Below are 22,807 nucleotides of genomic sequence, written 5' to 3'. Positions count from 1 at the left end.
ATAGAACTACCATATGACCCAGCAATCCCACTACTGGGCATATACCCTGAGAAAACCATAATTCAAAAAGAGTCATGTACCAAAATGTTCATTGCAGCTCTATTTACAATAGCCAGGACATGGAAGCAACCTAAGTGTCCATCAACGGATGAATGGATAAAGAAGATGTGGCATATATATACAATGCAATATTACTCAGCCATAAAAAGAAACAAAATGGAATTATTTGTAGTGAAGTGGATGGAGTTAGAGTCTGTCATACAGAGTGAAGTAAGTCAGAAAGAGAAAAACAAATACAGTATGCTAACACATATATATGGAATCTAAGGAAAAAAAAAAAGTCATGAGGAACCTAGTGGCAAGACGGGAATAAAGACACAGACCTACTAGAGAATGGACTTGAGGATATGGGGAGGGGGAGGGGTGAGATGTGACAGGGTGAGAGAGTGGCATGGACATATATACACTACCAAATGTAAAATAGATAGCTAGTGGGAAGCAGCCGCATAGCACAGGGAGATCAGCTTGGTGCTTTGTGACCACCTAGAGGGGTGAGATAGGGAGGGTGGGAGGGAGACACAAGAGAGAGGAGATATGGGGATGTATGTATATGTATAGCTGATTCACTTTGTTATAAAGTAGAAACGAACATGTCATTGTAAAGAAATTATACTCCAATAAAGATGTTAAAAAAAATAAAAGTGAACTTCCTCATCTGTTAAAGGCATCTATGAAAACCCCACAGCTATTATCATACTTAAAGGTGATAGACTGAAAGCTTTCCCCCTAAGTTCAGGAACAGACATGATGTCTGCTCTTAGCACTTTAAATCAGCATTGTACTGGATATTCTAGCTAAGGCAATTAGGCAAGAAAAAGAAAAAAAAAGACAATTTAAAATCGGAAAAGAAGGAGTAAAATTATTTTGATTTGCCAAAGTCATAATCTTATATATAGCATTCCCCAAAGAATCCACACAAAAATATTATAAGAGCTAATAAATCATCTCTCTTGGTGTCATTGAATGAGGCTGGAGCTGTAGTTGAAGCCGTAGCTGCTGGACCATGACAAGGACAGCTGAGTCTCTTCGCTCTGCTCTGAGGCATAGCGACATATTCGAGGACCTGAACCCGTGACCTGGAGAGAGAAAAAGGAAGGAGAGCTGTACTAAGAAACTGATTCAGAAAAGTGTGCGAGCTACTACTTCAGTATAATATTGAAAAGGAGTGTAAAAGGCGACATCCTTGTCTTGTACCTGATCTTACTGGGGAAGCTTCTAGTTCCTCACTATTAAGTGTGATGTTGGGAGGAGGCAAGATGGCAGAGTAAAAGGATGATGACCTCACCCATTCTTACAGAAACACCAAGATCACAACTAACTGCTGAACAACCACCAACAAAAAAACCACTGGAACCTACATCCAAAGACAAAGAAGAAGCCACAGTGAGATGGTAGGAGGGGGCACAATCTCAATAAAATCAATTCCTATACACACTGGGTAGTGGCCCACAAACTGGAAAATAATTATACAACAGAAGTTCTCCCACAGGGGTGAAAGTTCTGAGCCCCACATTTGGCTCCCCAGCCTAGGGGTCTGGCAATGGGAGAAGGAGCCCCCAGAGAGTCTGGCTTTGAAGGCCAGTAGGGTATGAACACATGAATTTCACAGGACTGGGGGAAACAGAAATTCCACTCTTGGAGGGCTCACACGGTGTCTTGTGTGCACCAGGACCCAGGGGATAAAAGCAGTGACCTCATAAGTGACTGGGACAGGCCTACCTGCCTAGTACTGGAGGGTCTCCTGCGGAGGCATGGGCAGCTGTGGCTCACTATGGGGACAGGGACACTGGCAGCAGCATCTCTGGAGATTGCTCATTGGTGTGAGCCCTCTAGGAGGCTGCCATTTTCTCACCAAGACCTGGCCCCACCCAAAATCCTGTAGGCTCCAGTGCTGGGACGCCTCAGGCCAAACAACCAACAGGGAGGGAACACAGTGCCACTCATCAGCAGACAGGCTGCTTAAGTCTTCCTGAATAGGACTTCCCTGGTGGTGCAATGGTTAAGAATCCACCTGCCAATGCAGAGGACATGGATTCGATCCCTGGCCTGGGAAGATCCCACATGCTGAGGAGCAACTAAGCCCATGCACCACAACTACTGAGCCTGTGCTCTAGAGCCTGCGAGCCACAACTATTGAGGCTGCGTGCCACAACTCCTGAAGCCCGTGTGCCTAGAGCCCGTGTTCCGCAACAAGAGAAGCCACTGCAATGAGAAGCCCATGCACTGCAACAAAGAGTAGCCCCCGCTCACTGCAACTAGAGAAAACCCACACACAACAACGAAGACCCAATGCAGCCAAAAATAAATAAATAAATTTATAATAAATAAATAATTAAATAAAGTATTCCTGAATAAACAGCTGCCTGATAATAAACACCCCCATACACGGCCCTGCCTACCAGAGGGACAAGACCCATCTCCACCCACCAGTGGGTGGGTACCAGTCCCTCTCACCAGGAAGCCTGCACAAGCCTCTTGGACAGCCACATCCACGAGGGAGCAGACATCAGAAACAAGAAGAACTACAACCCTGCAGCCTGCGGAATGGAAACCACAGTCACAGAAAGTTAGACAAAATGAGATGGCAGAGGAATATGTCCCAGGTGAAGGAACAAGATAAAACCCCAGAAGAACAACTAAGTGAAGTGGAGAAAGGCAATCTACCTGAAAAAGAATTCAGAGTAATGATAGTAAAGATGATCCACGATCTCAGAAAAAGAATGGAGGCACAAATTGAGAAGATACAGTAAATGCTTAACAAAGACCTAGAAGAGCTAAAGAACAAACAGAGATGAACAGTACAATAACTGAAATGAGAAATACACTAGAAGGAATCAATAGCACAATAACTGAGGCAGAAGAACAGATAAGTGACCTGGAAGACAGAATGGTGGAAACCACTGCTGTGGAACAGAATAAAGATAAAAGAATGAAAAGAAATGAGGACAGTCTAAGAGACCTCTGGGACAACATTAAATGCAACAACATTTGCATTATAGGCATCCCAGAAGGAGAAGAGATAGAGAAAGGACCTGAGAAAATATTCAAAGACATAATAGCTGAAAACTTCCCTAACATGGGAAACAGTCATTTAAGTCCAGGAATTGCACAGAGTCCGAGGCAGGATAAACCCAAGGAGGAACACATTGAAACACATAGTAATCAAATTGACAAAAATTAAAGACAAAGAAAAATATTAAAAGCAACAAGGGAAAAGCAACAAATAATGTACAAGGGAACTCCCATAAGGTTATCAGCTGATTTCTCAGCAGAAACTCTGCAGAAGGGAGTGGCATGATATGCTTAAAGTGATGAAAGGGAAGAACCTACAACCAAGAGTACTCTACCCAGCAAGGCTCTCATTCAGATTCAATGGAGAAATCAAAAGCTGTACAGACAAGCAAAAGCTAAGAGAATTTACCACCCCCAGACCAGCTTTGCAACAAATGCTAAAGGAACTTCTCTAGAAAAGAAAGGCCACAACTAGAAACACGAAAATTACGAATGGAAAAGCTCACCAGTAAAGGCAAACATATAGTAAATGTAGGAAATCATCCACACACAAATATGATATCAAAACCAACAATTGTGAGAAGCGGAGAGCACTAATGCAGGGTACTGGAAATGCATGAAATTAAAACACCAGCAACTTAAAACAATCTTGTTTATATATAGACTGCTATATCAAAACCTCATAGTAGCTGCAAACCAAAAATCTACAATAGATACACACACACAAAAGAAAAAGGAATCCAAACAAAACACTAAGGTTAGTCATCAAATCACAAGAAAAGAGAGCAAAAGAGGAAGAGAAGAAAAAAACACCTACAAAAACAAATCCAAAACAATTAACAAAATGGCAATAAGAACATTCATATTGATAATTACCTTTAACATAAATGGATTAAATGCTCCAACCAAAAGACATAGACTGGCTGAATGGATACAAAAACAAGACCTGTATATATGCTGTCTACATGAGACCCACTTCAGATCAAGGGACACATACAGACTGAAAGTGAGGGCATGGAAAAATGTATTCTATGCAAATGGAAATCAAAAGAAAGCTGGAGTAGCAATGCTCATATCAGACAAAATAGACTTTAAAATAAAGACTGTTACAAGAGACAAAGAAGGACACTACATAATGATCAAGGGATCAATCCAAGAAGATATAGCAATTGTAAATACATACGCACCCAACATAGAAGCACCTCAATTTATAAGGCAAATACAAACAACCAAAAAAGGAGAAATTGATGGTAACACAATAATAGTGGGGGACTTCAACACCCCACTTTCATCAATGGACAGATAATCCAGACAAAAAGCAATAAGGAAACACAGGCCTTAAATGACACATTAGACCAGATGGACTTAATTAATATTTATAGAGCATTCCATCCAAAAGCAGCAGAATACACATTCTTCTCAAGTGCACATGGAACATTCTCCAGGACTGATCACATGCTGGGCCACAAAGTGAGCCTCGGTAAATTTAAGAAAATTGAAATTATATCAAGCATCTTTTCTGATCACAATGCTATGAGATTAGAAATCAACTACAAGAAAAAAAACTGTAAAAAACACAAAGACATAGAGGATAAACAATATGCTACTAAACAACCAATGGATCACTGAAGATATCAAAGAAGAAATCAAAAAATACATAGAGACAAATGAAAACAAAAGCATGACAATCCAAAACCTATGGGACTAAGCAAAAGCAGTTCTAAGAGGGAAGTTTATAGCAATAAAATCCTACCTCAAGAAATAAGAAATATCTCAAATAAACAACCTAACTTTACACCTAAAGCAACTAGAGGAAGAAGAACAAACAAAATCAAAGTTAGTAGAAGGAAAGAAATCATAAAGATCAGAGCAGAAATAAATGAAATAGAGATGAACAAAACAATAGAAAAGATCGATGAAACTAAAACCTGGTTCTTTGAAAAGATAAACAAAAATGATAAACTCAACAAGAAAAAGAGGGAGAAGGCTCAAATCAATAAAATTAGAAATGAAAAAAGAGATGTTACAATGGACACCACAGAAATACAAAGGATCATAAGACACTACTACAAGCAACTATATGCCAATAAAATGGACAACCCAAAAGAAACGGACAAATTCTTAGAAAGTTACAATCTCCCAAGACTGAACCAGGAAGAAATAGAAAATATGAACAGACCAATCACAAGTACTGAAATTGAAACTGTGATTAAAAATTTTCCTACAAACAAAAGTCCAGGACCAGATGGCTTTACAGGCTAATTCTATCAAATATTTAGAGAATAGTTAACCCCTATCTTTCTGAAATTCTTCTATAAAATCTCAGAGGAAGGAACACTTCCAAACTCATTCTACGAGGCCACCATCATCCTGATACCAAAACCAGACAAAGATACCACAAAAAAAGAAAATTACAGGCCAATATCACTGGTGAACATAGAAGCAAAAATCCTCAACAAAATACTAGCAAACGGAATCCAACAATACATTAAAAGGATCATACACCATGATCAAGTGGGATTTATCCCAGGGATGCAAGGATTTTTCAATATCCGCAAATCAATCAGTGTGATACACCACATCAACAAACTGAAGAATAAAAACCATATGCTCATCTCAATAGATGCAGAAAAACCTTTTCACAAAATTCAACACCCATTATGATAAAAACTCTCCAGAAAGTGGGCACAGAGGAAACATACCTCAACATAATAAAGGTCACATATGACAAAACTAGAGCTAACATCATACTCAATGGTGAAAAGCTGAAAGCATTTCCTTTAAGATTAGGACAAGGATGTCCACTCTCACCACTTCTATTCAACATAGTTTTGGAAGTCCTAGCCATGGCAATCAGAGAAGAAAAAAAATAAAGGGAATCCAAATTGGAAAAGAAGTAAAACTGATACTTCTTTTTGATACTATACATAGAAAAATACAAAGACATGATACTATACATAGAAAATCCTAAAGATGCTACCAGAAGACTACTAGAGCTCATCAATGAATTTGGTAAATTCAGATAGAGAACGACAAATATCATATGATATCACTTATATGCGGAATCTAAAAAAAATGATACAAATGAACTTATTTACAAAACAGAAACAGATTCACAGACTTACAGAAGAAACTTATGGTTACCGGGGGGAAGTGTGAGGGGAGGGATAGATTGGGGGTTTGGGATTGGTATGTACACACTGCTATATTTAAAATAGATAACAAACAAGGACCTACTGTATAGCACAGGGAACCCTGCTCAATATTCTGTAATAACCTAAATGGGAAAAGAACCTGAAAAAGAATAGATACATGTATATATATAACTGAATCACTTTGCTGTACACCTGAAACTAACACAACATTGTTAATCAACTCTATTCCAATACAAAATAAAATTTTAAAAAGAGCTAATAAATTGGTTCAGCAAGGTTGCAGGATATAAGATCAATATATAAAAATCACCTGTGTTTCTTTACGTTAGCAATGAACAATACAGTAATGCAATTAAAAGATACATTATATGTCCGGTAAGATAAGTTACTTAGGAGTAAAGTTAAAAACCCATGTCCATCAACCGATGGATGGGTAAAGAAAATGTGGTATATTTGTATAGTGGAATATTATTCAGTGATGAAAAGAAGGTAGTAGTGGGGCTTCCCTGGTGGCGCAGTGGTTGAGAATCTGCCTGCTAATGCAGGGGACACGGGTTCGAGCCCTGGTCTGGGAAGATACCACATGCCGCAGAGCAACTAGGCCCATGAGCCACAACTACTGAGCCTGCGCATCTGGAGCCTGTGCTCCACAACAAGAGAGGCCACGATAGTGAGAGGCCTGCGCACCACGATGAAGAGTGGCCCCCACTTGCTGCAACTAGAGAAAGCCCTTGCACAGAAACGAAGACTCAACACAGCCAAAAATAAATAAATAAAAATAAATTAAAAAAAAAAGAAAAAGAAGGTAGTAGTGATAAATGAATGCTACAATGTGCATGAACTTTGGAAACATTATTCTAAGTGAAAGACACTAGTTACAAAATGTCGTGTATTGTATGTTTCAATTTATATGATGTATCCTGAAAAAGCAAATCCATGGAGACAGAAAACATATTAGTGGTTGCCTGGGTCTTGGTCGGGGGTTGGGATTGGGAATTGCCTCAAATGGGACCAGAGGATTTTTTTAGGTATCAGAAATGTTCTAAAACCAAATAGAATGTATAGATTGTGGTGATGGTTGCATAAATATGTAACTCTGATACAAAATCATTGAATTATAAATGTAAAATCAGTTAATGTTATGCTGTATTAATTATACCTCAATTAATATGTTAAAATCATCTCTTTACCAATGGTGCTTTTTTATGCTGTTTTTTGGAAGAAGTAGTCTATAAGAGTCAATTGGAAACCTTAGTGGAAGGAAAATTTCACTTTTCCATATTACTCAGACTCTGCTTCCTTATTAAAGTCATCTCAGTGTTCACATCCTAACATATTCTCTGCTCTATCTCAATCATTCATTCATTCAGTTTTAGAATTGTGAGTCAAGTGTGAACCACTTAGTTGTGATGCAAGGCTATGATTTTGATGGTAAATCATATGACCCTAACTCACTGAAACATGGTAATCACATTATTTGGGAAAAGGAAGAATGAGGCGGTGATGGATGACAAATCTTTGATGCTTGAAGGGCTACTGAGTCACCCATTGTATGAGACAGCAGCTGTGTTTCGGTCAGCCCCTGAATACATAAGGAAATGAAAAATAATGAGAAACAAGCTAAATATAGAACCTTTTGGTTATTTTTATCTGTAATGGATAAAATGAAAGTAAAGGAGAGTGTTGGGGTGGATCCTAACACTGCACCAAGCTCAGATACCAGCCAGTCTGAGCTACAATTACTAGCCCTAGAGCTGCTACCAGAGGGAAAAATTGTGCTGAAACGACAGATAGCACCTCTTTGACCTCTAGTCACAAAGAAGATATTACACGTAGCAGAGAGGAGCAAACATGAGAAACTACTGAAACAAGTGGGTATGGTGTTAAAGAGTTTTCTCCTTCTGAGGATGAATATCATCAGCTTCCTGAAAAATGGACCGTGATAGTTACTAACCTAGGAACAGTCTCCTTGGTGTTGAATGTTGCAGAACTGGTGAGTATATTTGGATTAATGCAGGACTCATTGCTTACTATTGAACAGATGGCTCTACATTATCCAAACACACAGCAATTTCTTCCTGAGGGGACAGCTAGCCCTATGGACTGGATAAAAGCCACTATAAAGTTTGTTTACCCTGAGAAGGGGAATGCCTTTTCCCCTCCTTTAAAAGCCAAGTGGAGCTCTCAAGATGAAGCAGTTGATATGATACATATGCAATCTATGCTGGATTGGCTTTACAATGATCAGGAGGTTCAACCATTTAATATACCTCTTACCCAGGTCATGGTAGATGCTTTGATTGAGGAAGACTCTTTTGCATTTTTACCTCATGTAACATTGTTGTTGCAAAATCAAGCAATGATCCAAGAAGCTGTATCAGATTTGTTATCTCAGCTTCCCCCTATGGGTCTCACAGATGCTAAGAAAATTAGTGTTTCACAAGAGAACAGAGAAAGAAAAGGGGATAGACCAGGGACTCACTCCAGCAAAGTGGAAATCTTTAAAATAGTTGTTAAGGAATGGGATGAATAAAGTAGCACTGATGAGGTTGACACTATTATAATGGGAGGATATGAGGATACAATGGTTGATGGGATTAAGGTCAATGTTTGGATGAAAATTAAATGTTTGAATGGACTTTATGTGAAGTGGCTGCATTTCCTTTTCCTGCATGTATTATATTATTGAGAAGGATATATGTCTGCTGGGGAACACTTTATCTGTCTTGTATGGGAAAACAGAAGGAATGTAAGTTCACCCCTTGGCCAGTATTAATTGGACGTGCTAAATGAGAACCTACAGAATTTCCTAAGCCCACACATGTTGTTAATTTGAAACAGTGTAGAATATTTGGTGGAGAAAAACAGACTACTGCTTTAATTAATTACATGTTAGAATCTGGAGTGCTATGACCAACAAATTCTCTGTAAATAGCCCTGTGTAGCCAGTGAACAGGCAGGTGGCACCTGGAGACAAATATTAGACTATTAAGGCTTGAATAATGTATCTCATTTAGCATCATCAGTCCAAAAAAGTGAAAAAAAAAGCAAGTTAAAAAGGTGACTACTCAGTGATTGATTTTGAAAATACTTTTTTTTCTTGATGGTAATCATGGAAACGAGTCAATTACAATTTTTCTTTATGTGAAAAGGATCTCAATTTACAGTTTACTGTATTGCCACAGGATTATTTGAAATCACCAGCTTACTGTCATAATTTGATTAGGAGGGATTTGGACTTGATGGAGGTATTGAGTGCAATAACACATTGCATTGAGGATGTCATGATAATATCAGAAATTGAAGAGCAAGATACAGCTCACTTAAATACAATGGTAACACATATGACTAACAAAGCCTGGTTGATAAATCCAGCAAAGATCCAAGGGCCTTTCCAAATGGTGAAATTCATAGGAATAACATGGGCGGGAGCCACTGAGACATTCCATAGGTAACTAAAGATAAAATGCTCTCATTGTCTTCCTCTGGAAATAAGCAAGATACACAGCACCTGGTTGGGTTTTTTGAATTTTGGAAGATGCATATTCCACCTTTGGGAATACTGCTAGCTCCAATCCATAAAGCCATCTGCAGGAAGGTCATATTTGAATGGGGACCTTAAAAACATCAGGCTATGTCTGAAATGCAAAAAAGCTCAATCAGTGACTTTGAACCCTTATAATACACACTCAGATATGATTTTAGAAATATCTGCAACTTGCACTTATGCAGATTAAAGGTTATGGCAAAGCCCATTAGAGCTGCCCAGCAGTGACCACTGGAATTTTGGACCAGAAAGTTTCCAGACATGGAAGTACACTGCACACTGTTTGAGAGACAATTATTGATTTACTATTGGGTACTTATCCTATTACTACATGGGTGGTACCCTACGCATAGCTCTCAATTGATCAACAAATAGCTGCTTGGTTTATGGTTGTCAGTTACAAGGTGGATGGGAAGTACCTTGTTTGGAAGGCTGCTGCTCTATAATGTTCTGATGGAAAAACTCTGATTTAAGAAGATAAGAATAAATCAGCTCAATGGGCAGAATCCATGCTCTTTTCTTTGCAGTGATGGAAGAATTGAACAGCAATAAAATTTTAAAATTCTGGGTTTATTCTGACACAGTGGTGAGATAGATGGAATAGGGAGGTGGCCAATGGCCTGGCCATATGGTCAGGCAGATGGGCAGTGGAAAACTGGATTCTTAAATGATTCCTATATGTGTCACAGCCCTATGGAAATCATTATAGGAATTTAAGAGGCACATTGAAGAACTTCCTTCTCAAATCATAAGGTGATTGTAATCAGCAAATGCACATCCTGGTGCACATGTTTGAGGTGGCCACTTGGATCCATAAAATGAGTGGACATGGGGTAGCTGCAGCAATGCAGGGATACTGATCATTAATACATCCTACTTGCACATTCTGAGGTACAAAATGCCAGCAAGAACTATCTTGTCTTCCAACCAGAGAGGCAAAAACTACAGATGAAAATGGAGGGACTTCCCTCGTGGTCCAGTGGTTAAGACTCCTCACTGCCAATGCAGGGGGCCCTGTTTGATCCCTGGTCAGGGAAGTAGATCACATGCCGCAACTAAAAAAGATCCCGCATGCCACAACTAAAAGATCCTGCACGCCACAACTAAAAGATCCTGCATGCCTGCAACTAAAGATTCCCGCATGCGGCAATGAAGATCCTGCGTGCCACAACTAAGATCCGGCGCAGCCAGATAAACAAACAAACAAACAAATAAATATTCTTTTAAAAAAAGAAAGAAAATGGAGTAGATTCCCTGAGGGGAAAGGCCCCATGCGTAACTGGCATCTCAACTACATCAGACTACTACCGGTAGCCTTAGGACGCTATAAATAGGTCCTTACAGGAATAGATATTTACTGCAGATGAAGCTTTGCATATGCTGTGGTAGATGCAAATTCTCAAAACTCTATAAAGGATTGGAACAGAAGATATTGTACCAATTCAGACCGTCGAATTACATTTCTTCAGCCAAGAATCATATTTTATAATCCATAGGGTTCAACAATGGTCAAAGAGATATCATATCAAGTGGACATATCATACTGCATATCATCCTCAGAGTAGTGATTTGCTAGAAAATTTGAACAGTCAGTTAAAACACTAGTTGTCTAAAATGAGTGGAGATAAAGGCATGAAAGCTTAGTTTACATACCTTCATGAATGTGAGCTTACATTCAATATGAGAAGGGGACAAGACGTGATCCCCATTTGTTAGAGTCTTACGTTTTTCTGGAGGAATTGGGAGAAAGGGGGATAGAGGAAGATCCTGGAACAACTATACAATTCTTCCACAAATTACTGCAAGTTTCTTTTTTCCTATCTGATTCAGTGATCCTGGAATCAGGGCAGGTGCCAGATGTAGGAATGATCCCTAAGCAAGAAACTGTAACTATACCTTTAAACCTTTATGCCAGTATTCCTAAGTGTCTGATGGGATGGCCTGTACCTTCTACCTGGCAAAATTGGGGTTGACAGTAAATGCAACTATCTTGCCTAATGGTTAAGAAGGCCCACTAGTTCTGTACTTATGTAACCTTGTCTTATATGGATAAGAATGGATTGAGTTTCTCCTTACACAGAAACTGTTGAAAACTGTTGAAGGTAGGCACTTGCTAGATTGGTATTGGTGCCGATGATCTGGACCAACACAATGGCTAAACCTATCATCCTTCCAAAGATGGAAAAGTCTGGGTAAAAATTAATGAAAAATGGAAAGAAGGAGCAATAGCAGTTGAGGTTAAAGGAATGACTGAATGGGTTATGGAATAATGGAAATTCAATATTGGTGTCTCAAGAGAGGCTCAGAACAATAAAAGGATATTGTCTCTTAGCACAATTATACCCTAATGCTCAAAAGGGTGAAGCCACATATTTTCCACCCCTGCTTTTTGAACTTGACAAGGTCAAATAGAAAGCTGGAAACCTGAGTGGCATTACTTTTGGACACATTTTGGTCACTCAATATGATGAAGCTAGTCTTATAGTTAATAACTGAGTGGAACTCTAGTAATGTTCCAGTATCTTTTGACTCTTATTTTTCAGTTACATCTATTACAAAAGGTATCATTTGGGAAGGCATTTCCAAGAACTACTCCCTACTGAGCCACTGGTCCATGGAATGTATAGCTCCTGGCAGACTAATTACTGTGTAACTATAAACCGTGGTGATAAATAATTAGAAAGGTCCCTGGTTATAATGGATGAAAGGTAGCAGCAGCCTTCCCAGCATGCCACAGTGTATTGTGCACAGAAATATATTACCCTTGTTTTTGTGGATGGAAAGCTGTTAAATAGAATAGAAAAAAAAAGATTCCTAATGGGAATAAAGCAGTGGACATCACATGATAAATTCTAATTCCCCTAGGGAATGATCCCAACTTGAGCACCTGCCTTAGGTAAATAATCATATGACAATACTGATACTGATGAGCCAATGTATTGGTAGATTGAGCAAAAACCTTCTCAGTATATAATACTGATAGAAAATGACTGACCTAAGAAGGGCTGGATTTAGCTAACCATCAGCTATATACTATATTAAATAGTTCTGCACAAATTTATCACAAGGTACAAATAATGGTAGATTAAGAAGGGAAATGAGTAATTAATTTAGTATAAGAATATGGAAATATTTTCCTTTATAGGATAGATTAGTCATTTCATTAAATATATCCCTTTTCTACAGTGGCTTCTCCAACTGTTGGGCACATTCATGATGATACTATTGCTGTATCTGTTATGTAAATGCTATACCGAATGTAGATGCACAGAAAAATATGATAGTTTTTCTCTAAGAGGGTTTACATCAAGGATCAGGGAAACTGATTGGGCAGGAAAGGATTAACTAAGCTGGCTTGGATTCCTCAATCCCTGCATTGTCTAAAGAAAATACTGTCTTCAGAACCAGCCTTTGACTAACTCCTGGGAAATAATCTCTGTATGCTGGAATATTCTACCTGTCCAGTTTGTTTTTGTATGTCAGGTAAGTTTATAATTTATGCTGAAGGCCCATGTTGGTTTGGGAATGGGGAAAGGGGCAAGGGTCTGAGTAGATGAGGTCAGTCACATGCCTGTATGACTGACTGCCCCAGAATCTCTGGCCACTAAGGCTAAGGTGAGTTTCCTTTGTTGGCAATGCTTCACATGAGTTGTCAACACATTGTTTCTGGGGAAATTTAAGCATATCTCTGTGTAAATCCACTGGGAGGGGACACCTGGAAGCTTGAGACTGGTTTCTCCTGGACTTCAGCCCATGTACCTTTTCCCTTTCATAGTTTGATCTATTTGACCTGAATTTTCACTGTAATAAACTGTAACTGTGGGCATAACAGCTTTTTTATTTCCTTGAGTCCTTAGAGCAAATGAGTGAGCATGAGTGTGAAATAGCTTGTATATTTAAACATGGACCAAGTGGTAGAAAATTTAAGTCAAGATAAATAAACCAAGTTCAGTATGTTCCTTAACGTGATTTTGTTCATTCATTTGTTGGCGTGGTAGAGGTTAGAGTGGCTGACCTCTCAACTATGAATCTGACTCTCAGAGTGAACATACGTATCCTAGTTTCCATACAATACTACACTAATGCAGGAGGTATGGTAACATTTTGGTTTTATGGCAACTGTCTATGCTATTATTTTCTGGTAGATTGATCATATAGAATAACAGGCAGAAAAGGTGGAAAATCTGCATCATTTACAGACCTATTCAAAGTCTAGCATCATAGCGTGTTTGTATGTGTCTGTGTTTGTGGATTGAGGTATATATTTGGGGTTGAGGGTGCTTTATCCATTCCTTTTTGTGGAAGACATACTGGCAGCTCTTGCTAAGAGAATCCTGAAGAGGCTGAGTCACTAGCCAATGTTTTTCCTTCCTTGATTCTATCAACTAAGATGATAGGGCCCTTATGCTAGATGGGACAATTTGATATCTATTTCATAAAAAACAGAGGTCTCTGTACTTTTCTAAGCAAGCATACTTGTTTTAGAAAGCTTTTTTTAGTGCTTTAAAGATGTGTCATATGCCATTATATATCTGCATAGAATAATAATCATTTTTGCACTTTAAGAAACACACAAATGAGGTTACAAGACAGGAGTTGGCAATTTTTTTTCAGTGAAATGTCAGATAATAGATATGCTATACTTTGGTGGTCATACAAATCTCTGTCTGAATTACTCAACTCTGCCATTGTAACAGGAAAACAGCTGTAGATAGCAAGATAAAAAATGAGGGTAGCTATGTTCCAATAAAATTGATTTTTAAAAAAAGGCAGCAGGCCAGATACAGCCACCAGGCTTTAATTTGCTGACCCCTGTTATAAAGGATTGGATTTTAAATGTTTGGAAAAATCTAATATTATCTTTCTGGGCTCCAATTCATGATCATCTTGCTTACAGCTACTCACATAGCCGGACATCATTTCAGAAACCAGTTCTCTAAAGAATATTTATATCTTTTCCCACCAGTCCTTTAAATCTCAATATGGCTTCCCTTTACCTATAGCATAAAGCACAAGTCCCTTAACAAAGACTGTTTTATGTCAGCTTGAGTGCCTGCTGGTAGATATTGTTGATGATGCAGTTAGTAATTCATTCTATTAATTATGCTTTGAGGGAGAAGCATTTTCTTTTCAGTACGTATTGTTGCCTTCCTTGCATGAAAGGTGCTTTAAGCGGAAGCATATGGTAGGTGAGGGAGATCTGAGTCTCTTAATCAGCATTCCTTAGAGTGTGCACAGGTGCTGTGACCAGGATTCTGACAGCCCTGTTTGTCCTTTACCACCTGCCTCCCATTTCGATCTGATATTTGAGAATACCACAGGGAGACAGGAAATTGAGGGGAGAGAGAAGCAGGTTGCATTTCCTTTCTGCTTCCTTTTGCTATCAGTGTCACCCAACAAAGTCCCTTCACCCAGCAGTGGTTTCAGTAGGGGCAGTAAGGACAGGTTTGCATATTCTTCTAATTCCAAGGACATTGGACATTACACCCCCTCAGAAAATTTAGCAGCATCAGGAAGCTAGTCACTGCTTTCCCCTTTACAACTGAGTTCTAGCACTCATGAAGCCTCCTCTGAGATCCTAAGGCTCAGCACCAGCCAAGCATCTCTCCTTCCTCAGAGATAAGTTCTCAGGCTTGTGCGGTCACTTCTCAGAGCCCCTTTAAGAGCCACCATTAGCTGCGCATCCCCCTTTCCTCAGAAGTCTGGGTCCCAGCAGTTAGGGACCTGTCTTCCTCCTTTTTTGATTCTCAGGCACCTCATATCCCCTTGGTTTGCCCTGACCTAGGAGTGGAAATTCCTCGCTATTCTTCCTATCTGTGTATAACATTAGTCTTCCTATTTGTCTATTTAGATATCACTAGCCTATTTAAGGAATTTCCTCTGTTGAATTCTTATTCTTATAAATGTGTGGTTTCTAAACAGAAATCCGACCTCAGCCTGCCTGATAAACGTGTGTTTCTGACTGGATCCTGCCTTTGCTTTTCATGACTACTTCTTGGATCTGCTGTTTGAGTATCTCCCATAATTTGGGTGGGGGGGAATTCTCTGTCATTTTTCTCTTCAAATATTGCTTCTTCCCATATCTGTCTCCGTATGCTTCTCCAAATCCAGTTACATTTCTCTTTGAAGTCACATTTGGTCTCCTGTCTTTTATATTGTTTTTTTGCATTTTCTCTCTTGCTTCATCTGTACTTTTAAATCTTAACTAACATACGTTTCATTATTTCTTCCTTCACTGTGTCTAATCTGTTATATAGTAGATTCCTGATTTCAGCAATTTGCAGGAGGGGGACTGGGCTTCCAGATTCTCCCTTTGATTTGGGACAGAAGGGAGGGAATGCAGAAACAAGGAGAAACAGTCAAGAAACAGTAGTGCAGCAATAGGGCAGGGTCCTGGTTCCTCCTCAAGGGATACACATATCAATATCTTTGAGTTCTTCTGCAGGAACTAAGGCCCCCACCCAGGTGGAAGATGGTAACTTTGGCTGAGCACAAGAATCCTAGAATACCACCTTGTTACCTCACCACCAACCAATCAGAAGAAAGCCTGCACACAGTGGAAGATAATGAACCCCCTCCCCAAATGATTAACTTCCCTTTCTCCCTTTAAAAACTTTCATGGTCAATCAGAATCTTTGGAGTTGATTTTTGGACATGAGTCTGCTTTCTCCCCAGGTTGCCGGCCTCCTGAATAAAGCAACTTTTCCTTTCCAACCAACACTGTCTCTTGAGTATTGCCTTTCAAGTGATGAGCAGCAGAAGCTGAGTTCAGTAGCAACAGGGCAGTTTAATTGTTTTACTGAAGAGATTTTCATATCAATTGTTTATCTTAAGAATATGTTACTCTTTTGGTAAAAAAAACCTCAAATTATTATTTCTGGGGTTTGTGGAATGTGCCCCATCAAAGTGATTCATATTAAGATGTAGACAAGTGAGACTTCCAAGGGATGTGAAAATATGCTATGGAATTGTTTTAAAAAGCTATTCATAGAGTTTGTAAAAATATATGTATGGATATCATATTTGTCTTTCTTGGTATGATTACACTAAACATAATAACTGCCAGGTCTTTCCATGTTGTTGTAAATGGCAAAATTAAAATTATTTTTTATGGCTGAGTAATATTCCATTGTAAATATATACCACAGCTCCTTTACTAAATACTGTATGTTTTCTCTTATATGTGGAATCTGAAAAATAAAACAAATGAATGAATATAACAAAACAGAACCAGACTCATAGATACAGAGAACAAACTAGTGATGACCATTAGGGAGAGGGGTGGGGAGGGGCAAGATAGGGGAAGGGGGTTAAGAGGTATAAACTACTATGTATAAAATAAATAAGCTACAAGGAAGTAATGTATAGCACAGGGAATATAACCAATATTTTATAATAACTTTCTCTAAGAATATTGAATCACTATATTGTACACCTGAAACTAATATTACATTGCAGGTCAACTATACTTCAATAAAAAATAATAAAAATATATGTATGGATAGAATAAAAACTTGGAGAAATAGACACTCGTGTTTACACTGAAATGCTCAACCAATTCTTAGAATTTTCAATCAGCTTTCCTATGATGAGGGGGGAAAAAAGAGACAGAAATAATATATGCCATTGTGTTATACACAGCATACTGTTTTGAGAGGGAGACAGTTAGACATAGAGGATAGCCTTGTCATTAGGTGATGGTGAAATATTCCATGGGCTGGAGAGTCTTGCCTGTGAACCTTGTCTTTAGTTGCCCTAGTGTCCTGGGTGTGTTTCTTTTTCATTCTCATCGTGCAGAATACCAGCTCTGGTCAGCAGGTGACACATTCCTGTGATTCCTCAGAACAGAGAGGTATTACATTTACTTTTTGAAAAGGATGCTTATGATACAACATGGGGCAAAATACAAACATACATATATCCATACATGCAATGGAATAATAATGCCACTTTACAAAGCAAGGTAGAACACTATGCAGTGATATGGGATGATAAGTTGCATGACAAATGAAAATTCTAGAATGGCATCATTGAGTGAAAAAATTTGAGGGGAAAATGCCACTGAAATAGTGTATACACACTCTCATGCCTCCTTATCATTAACTGAGGAGGATGGATCCTCTGAGCCTTCATGTAGGCTACGCACAGACGTGAGGGATATAATAGACCTGATCTCACCACTTTGCAATGCAGGTGACATTTTGCATTCTGACTCATTATTGTGTTGTACTTTTTGGAGACAAATGGTGAGAGAGAGTTTGATGTTTTGAAAGTCAGCTCATGACACTGTATGAAGCGAATTTATGTCTGCCTTCCTGAATTCTACTAAAACAGTTGTTCTCAAACTTTTTGTTCTGAAGGCCCCAGAAAGCTTTGCTTAGGTGGCTTATGTGTGCCAGTATTTGAAAATTAAAAAATAATGCTAAGCACTTTTAAATGATTTATTCATTTAAAGTAACAATGTTAAACTCATTTCATGCTTGAATAAAAAGCATATGCTTTTTGAAAAATAACTATATTTTTGAAAACAAAAAGGTTCTATTTTCTTTAGTGACCTGTGATCAACCTTTTAAAGATAAGAGGCATTATCACTTTATTTCACCAAAATGGAGACTAAGGAACAGAGTGGTTAAGCGGCACTGGCAAAGTCACACTGTTGATGAATGGCAGAGCTGAGAGTCAAACCCTCCTCTATTTTTTCTGAAGTCTCTGATTTAAAACAAGTGACCATGAAAACATCCCACTATTTGCCCTTCCTGAGAAACTAGATAGGCTACATCATGGGTTTGATGACTATCTCCATTTCCTGTGCCTTGAGAACCTTTTGAAATCCTTTATGTAGTTTGCATACTGGTGTATCTCTAATTCAGCATGGCACTTCTCCTGTCCATCCCACATAGAGTGGGATGATCTTGTTTTGCTCTGGAGTGCGCAGATCCAGTTGTGTGCTGGAGCTGGCTCAGACCAGCTCACGAGAGCTGATTCTGACTCTGACTCTCTGCGTCATTTGCTAACGCAGCTTTCATTGACATCATCTTGGTGGCTAAAAATATCAGGCCACAGTGTGTGTATTGGTGTGGGGGGGGGCCTTTAAATCAGGGAACCTGGAACTGCTGGAAACCAGACTGCACTGCCTTCTCCCCTGGGGGCCTGTTTCATGCACATTACTGCTCAGGGCCGACCACACAGGCTTATTATAGGAGAAAGTGTTGCATAATCGGGCAGCTCTGTCTAATGTGAATGACTGTGTGACAGAACTTGTGTGTGCTTGTGTACCCTGATGACTTTGTGCAGTCATTATCAACATTACTAAATTAAAAAAAATGTGAACGTGGTTGTAAGAAACCTACCTCTAAGCAAATTATTCACTGGCAGTGTGTTTTCAGCATTTCGTGGGCAGAGCAGATTCCCAAATGCGAGATACTTAGCTTTATCTCCCTTCTGCCCTAGAGCACAGGCAACTTTGTGGGAGTTGTTTCTCTTCTCAGGAACCATTTTCTCCTCGCAACCCTAATAACACATTTGTCCAAATGTAGGCACAGCTTCCTTTGACCCTGGCAAAACCTGATTTTCTAGTTTGTCTTCCTCTGACATCCAGATACTTTATGCTCTGCAGGTCATTTAAAAGTGACCAACAATCCACAGGTTTCCACCTGCACAAGTGCACCTGGACTCTCGTGTTATGGCAGGCTGAAAGGTGGTTTGTAACAGAAACTGGAACATGAGTCTGTGTCTCTAACAGGGGAACCATACTGCTTAACCCCTCTTTACTTCCTTGATAATGCCTTGTGTAAAAAGCTTCCTTTCTTGAAATGCCTATGCCATGGCTAGTGTTGTCTCCAATATTTCCTTCATTAGATCGGGCATGGTATAACTGACTAAGATCAAGTGCAATGCTCTGGTTCTGTGGTTGTACGTGAAACCATTTCCTGGTTTCCTTAGAAAGCTAACATCAACAAGAACATTTTGATGACATTCTGGTTTCTATGACAACGGGGATATGCCATTTTATGCTGGAGGTAGGAACATTATTACAAGGATGTTACAGGCTGGATGGACTAGCAGCCTAGTATGTGATTACTATCACTGTGAGGTAGTGTGTGTGTGCATGTTTGTGTATGTGTGCTTTGGGAAGGTGAGGTATTTAGTTGGGGATTAGGGGCTATAAGCCCTCCTGTTTTATTGAAGAAGCTGGAAATTCCCACTAAAGAGAATCTGAGGTGACGAGTCACCTTTCTGTGTTTTTCTGTGTCCTAAGATGACACCTGTTGTGTGAGGGCATTGTGATCTGAGTTCTTTAAAGCAGAGATCTCCAAATATGTGTGATCTTACACCTCTGTTTAAAAAAGATTTGTGCTTGAACTCTTAAAGATGTACTTTGCTCATTTTATATCTACTTCTATTAAGAAATTATTATGTGTATGTTATGGGAGAGAAAATTTGAAGTCAAGATATGATGAGATAAATGAGTAGGATTTGGAAGCTCTAATGTAACTATGTGGAACTTCGGGGTTGAAAGGTGCTCACCTTGAACAGCTGACACATAGAATAAGAAAGATCTTCTCTTTAAAAGACAAATTTGCTGTCATCACACCACTAATTAAAATCTGTAAAGGGCTCCCCATTTATCACATAAGCATGAGGTACAAGTTCCTCAACAAAAGTTCTGATTTTTGTTTTTGTGGTTTAGGAAGTAGCTGTTGCTGATGTTATCATTATTTCTGTATTTATTATGTTTCAAAAGAAAGTCATGGCATCTAAAGGAATTACTGTTGCATTTGTCATCAGGATATGTGCTTTAAAAAGAAGTAAGTACTAGGTAAAGGATATCTATGTCTCCCTCTTTCTGCACCAAATCTTATACACTGTTCTGTGATGCTGAGACTCTCATGCTATTGTTAAATGAACTCTTATCCAAGTTATTATTTATCTCAACAATTAACAAAGGAACCAGTAAACTACTGGACACTTTTCAAATAGGAATTTGAGATACTGATATTATTTTTCTATAGGACAAATTGTATATGCACTGCTAAGGATAGGAATCATTTGCACTGCCATGAACAGAAACAATGGCATTACTATCAGTTTTCTACATGCCAATTTCTGTCTCTTACAGATTAAAGTAGTCTAATCAAAGACAATGAAAAGGCCATACCTCTATAGAATGAGCTAATTCCTGCAGGACCCATTAGCCAATGCCTGACATTCCACTGTAGGGCCCCAGGAATCTCCTGTGCCTATTTCTGAGTCTTTGACATGTTTTCCAGGCAGGGTGGTATTAAGAGAAGGGCTCACATTTTAAGAGAATTCCTCACTAGAAGTGTTTTTTTTTTTTTTTTTCCTTTTTATTCCCTGCACAAGTGTTCAAAGTCACAACTCTGGTCAGCAGGTAGCGCTTGTGATATTGTGCTCATCATGTGCAGCTGACACACAAATTGATAAATATTCTCAATAAATGTTCTCTTTATTTATTCTCAGTAAAGGAAATAAACAAATTTCCTGCCATAACACCATTAACTGAAATCTATAAATGGATCTCCATTTATTATATAAGCATCAGGTAAGAGTTCCTTAACAAATGTTCTGATTTTTGGTTTTGCAGTTTAGAAAATGGATGTTGCTAATGTTACAGTTATCTCGGTATTTATTGTGTTTCAAAAAAATGCATAGCATCTAAAAGACTTGTTGTTGCATTCTTCGTCAGCTATATGCTTTAGGAAGAAGTAGGTGCTGGGTAAAGGATATCTAAGTCTCTTGGCTCCATATCCTATACTCTGTTCATGATGCTGGGGCTAGGAGTCTGCCAAGCTCATTTTTCCTTTACCAGCCTGCTCCCTATTAGGCTCTGCCAGTCAAGTTGACCAAAGGGAGACAGGAAAGAGAAGAAGAATGTGCCTTCCTCTCTGTTCCTATTCTTCTCAATGTCACCTGAATAAAGGCCCTAAACAAAAATAAGGCCATATGATTTCAGAAGGGCCAGAATATCCAAAATACAGTTTTTGTCCAAACATCAGGGACTCACTACATCAGGTCCCCTAAGAAAGACAAGCACTAGCACACTGGTGAACTCTCTCTCTCTCCTGAGTTCTAGATCTCAGCTTTGAGGGTGTCCTCCTCTGAGATCCTGATGCTCTGGCATGAGCAGAGATCAGGCCACCATCATCAGAGGTAAGGGGTCTTAGGTTTTAGGGGGTCCCTCCTCTGATCTTCCTTAAAACCCACTTTTAGCTGAGCCTCACCTTTCTTTGGAATCTGTGTCCTGGCTCTGAAAGACCCCTCCTCTAAGCTTATGAGTTCTCAGAACTGCTATGTCTTCACTTGGTTTTTCCAGACCTAAGAGCCTTAGCTCCTTTCTACCATTGCTATCTCCACGTTACCTCATTGTTACCTTTATGCCTTTTTCAGCCTCAAAAAAATTCTAAGTTAACTCTGACTTTTTTTAAAAAGAAAGAAAAGAAGAAAGAGGGCCCTTGCTTGTTAATTATGATTGTTTTTAGTTTTGTCTCTTCTCTTTTATGTTTTTCTCCTTGGCTTTGTTTTCTAGGAGTTTTACTATAACTGGTGTAGGGGTGTGTTTGTGTGTGTGTGTGTATGTGTGCGAATGTTGTGTTTATTTTTTTTTAAAGCACAGCTTGAATATTCTGCTTGATATTGTTCATTATTTTGGAAAATTCTCAGCTATTATTCCTTCCAATATTCTCAATTTCCCAGGCTCTCTCCTGGGACTCCTTACACATCTCTTAGGTGTTTAGGTACCTAAATTTTAATAAGAAATATTTCCTTTGATCAATATAAAATACAGTCTAAGAACTTTTCAAAGATATTTTCCTTACATTCCCTTTGTATGGTACCATTTTGCTAGGGTTACTTTCTTTTCTCACTTATATCTGATATTTTATCTCATATCTCCTTAAAGTCTCTATAAAGTTACGTTGAAGTACATATGTACATATAAGTTGCATTCTCTATGTAATATTTTATAATATTACAGGGGAAAATCAGGTCTTCCTTTAGTATCCATTTCCATCCT

At 38.8% G+C, this 22,807-nt stretch overlaps 1 protein-coding gene across 1 annotated transcript in view; it reads right to left on the bottom strand.

Annotated features, from left to right (window-relative positions):
* Positions 1-264: 264 nt before the first annotated feature.
* PWWP3B (PWWP domain containing 3B) overlaps positions 265-22,807 on the bottom strand; it is a 96,556-nt gene continuing 74,013 nt past the window's right edge. The window contains exon 5 of the transcript XR_009500247.1: positions 265-1,136. The gene's annotated coding sequence lies outside the window, so the exon portion shown is untranslated. The remainder of the gene's footprint in view (positions 1,137-22,807) is intronic.

The sequence above is a fragment of the Balaenoptera ricei genome, chromosome X (assembly GCF_028023285.1).
Source record: "Balaenoptera ricei isolate mBalRic1 chromosome X, mBalRic1.hap2, whole genome shotgun sequence".
Taxonomy (NCBI): Eukaryota; Metazoa; Chordata; class Mammalia; order Artiodactyla; family Balaenopteridae; genus Balaenoptera; species Balaenoptera ricei.
Note: the sequence above shows the minus strand (reverse complement) of the source record. Positions and strands in the feature narration are given on the sequence as shown.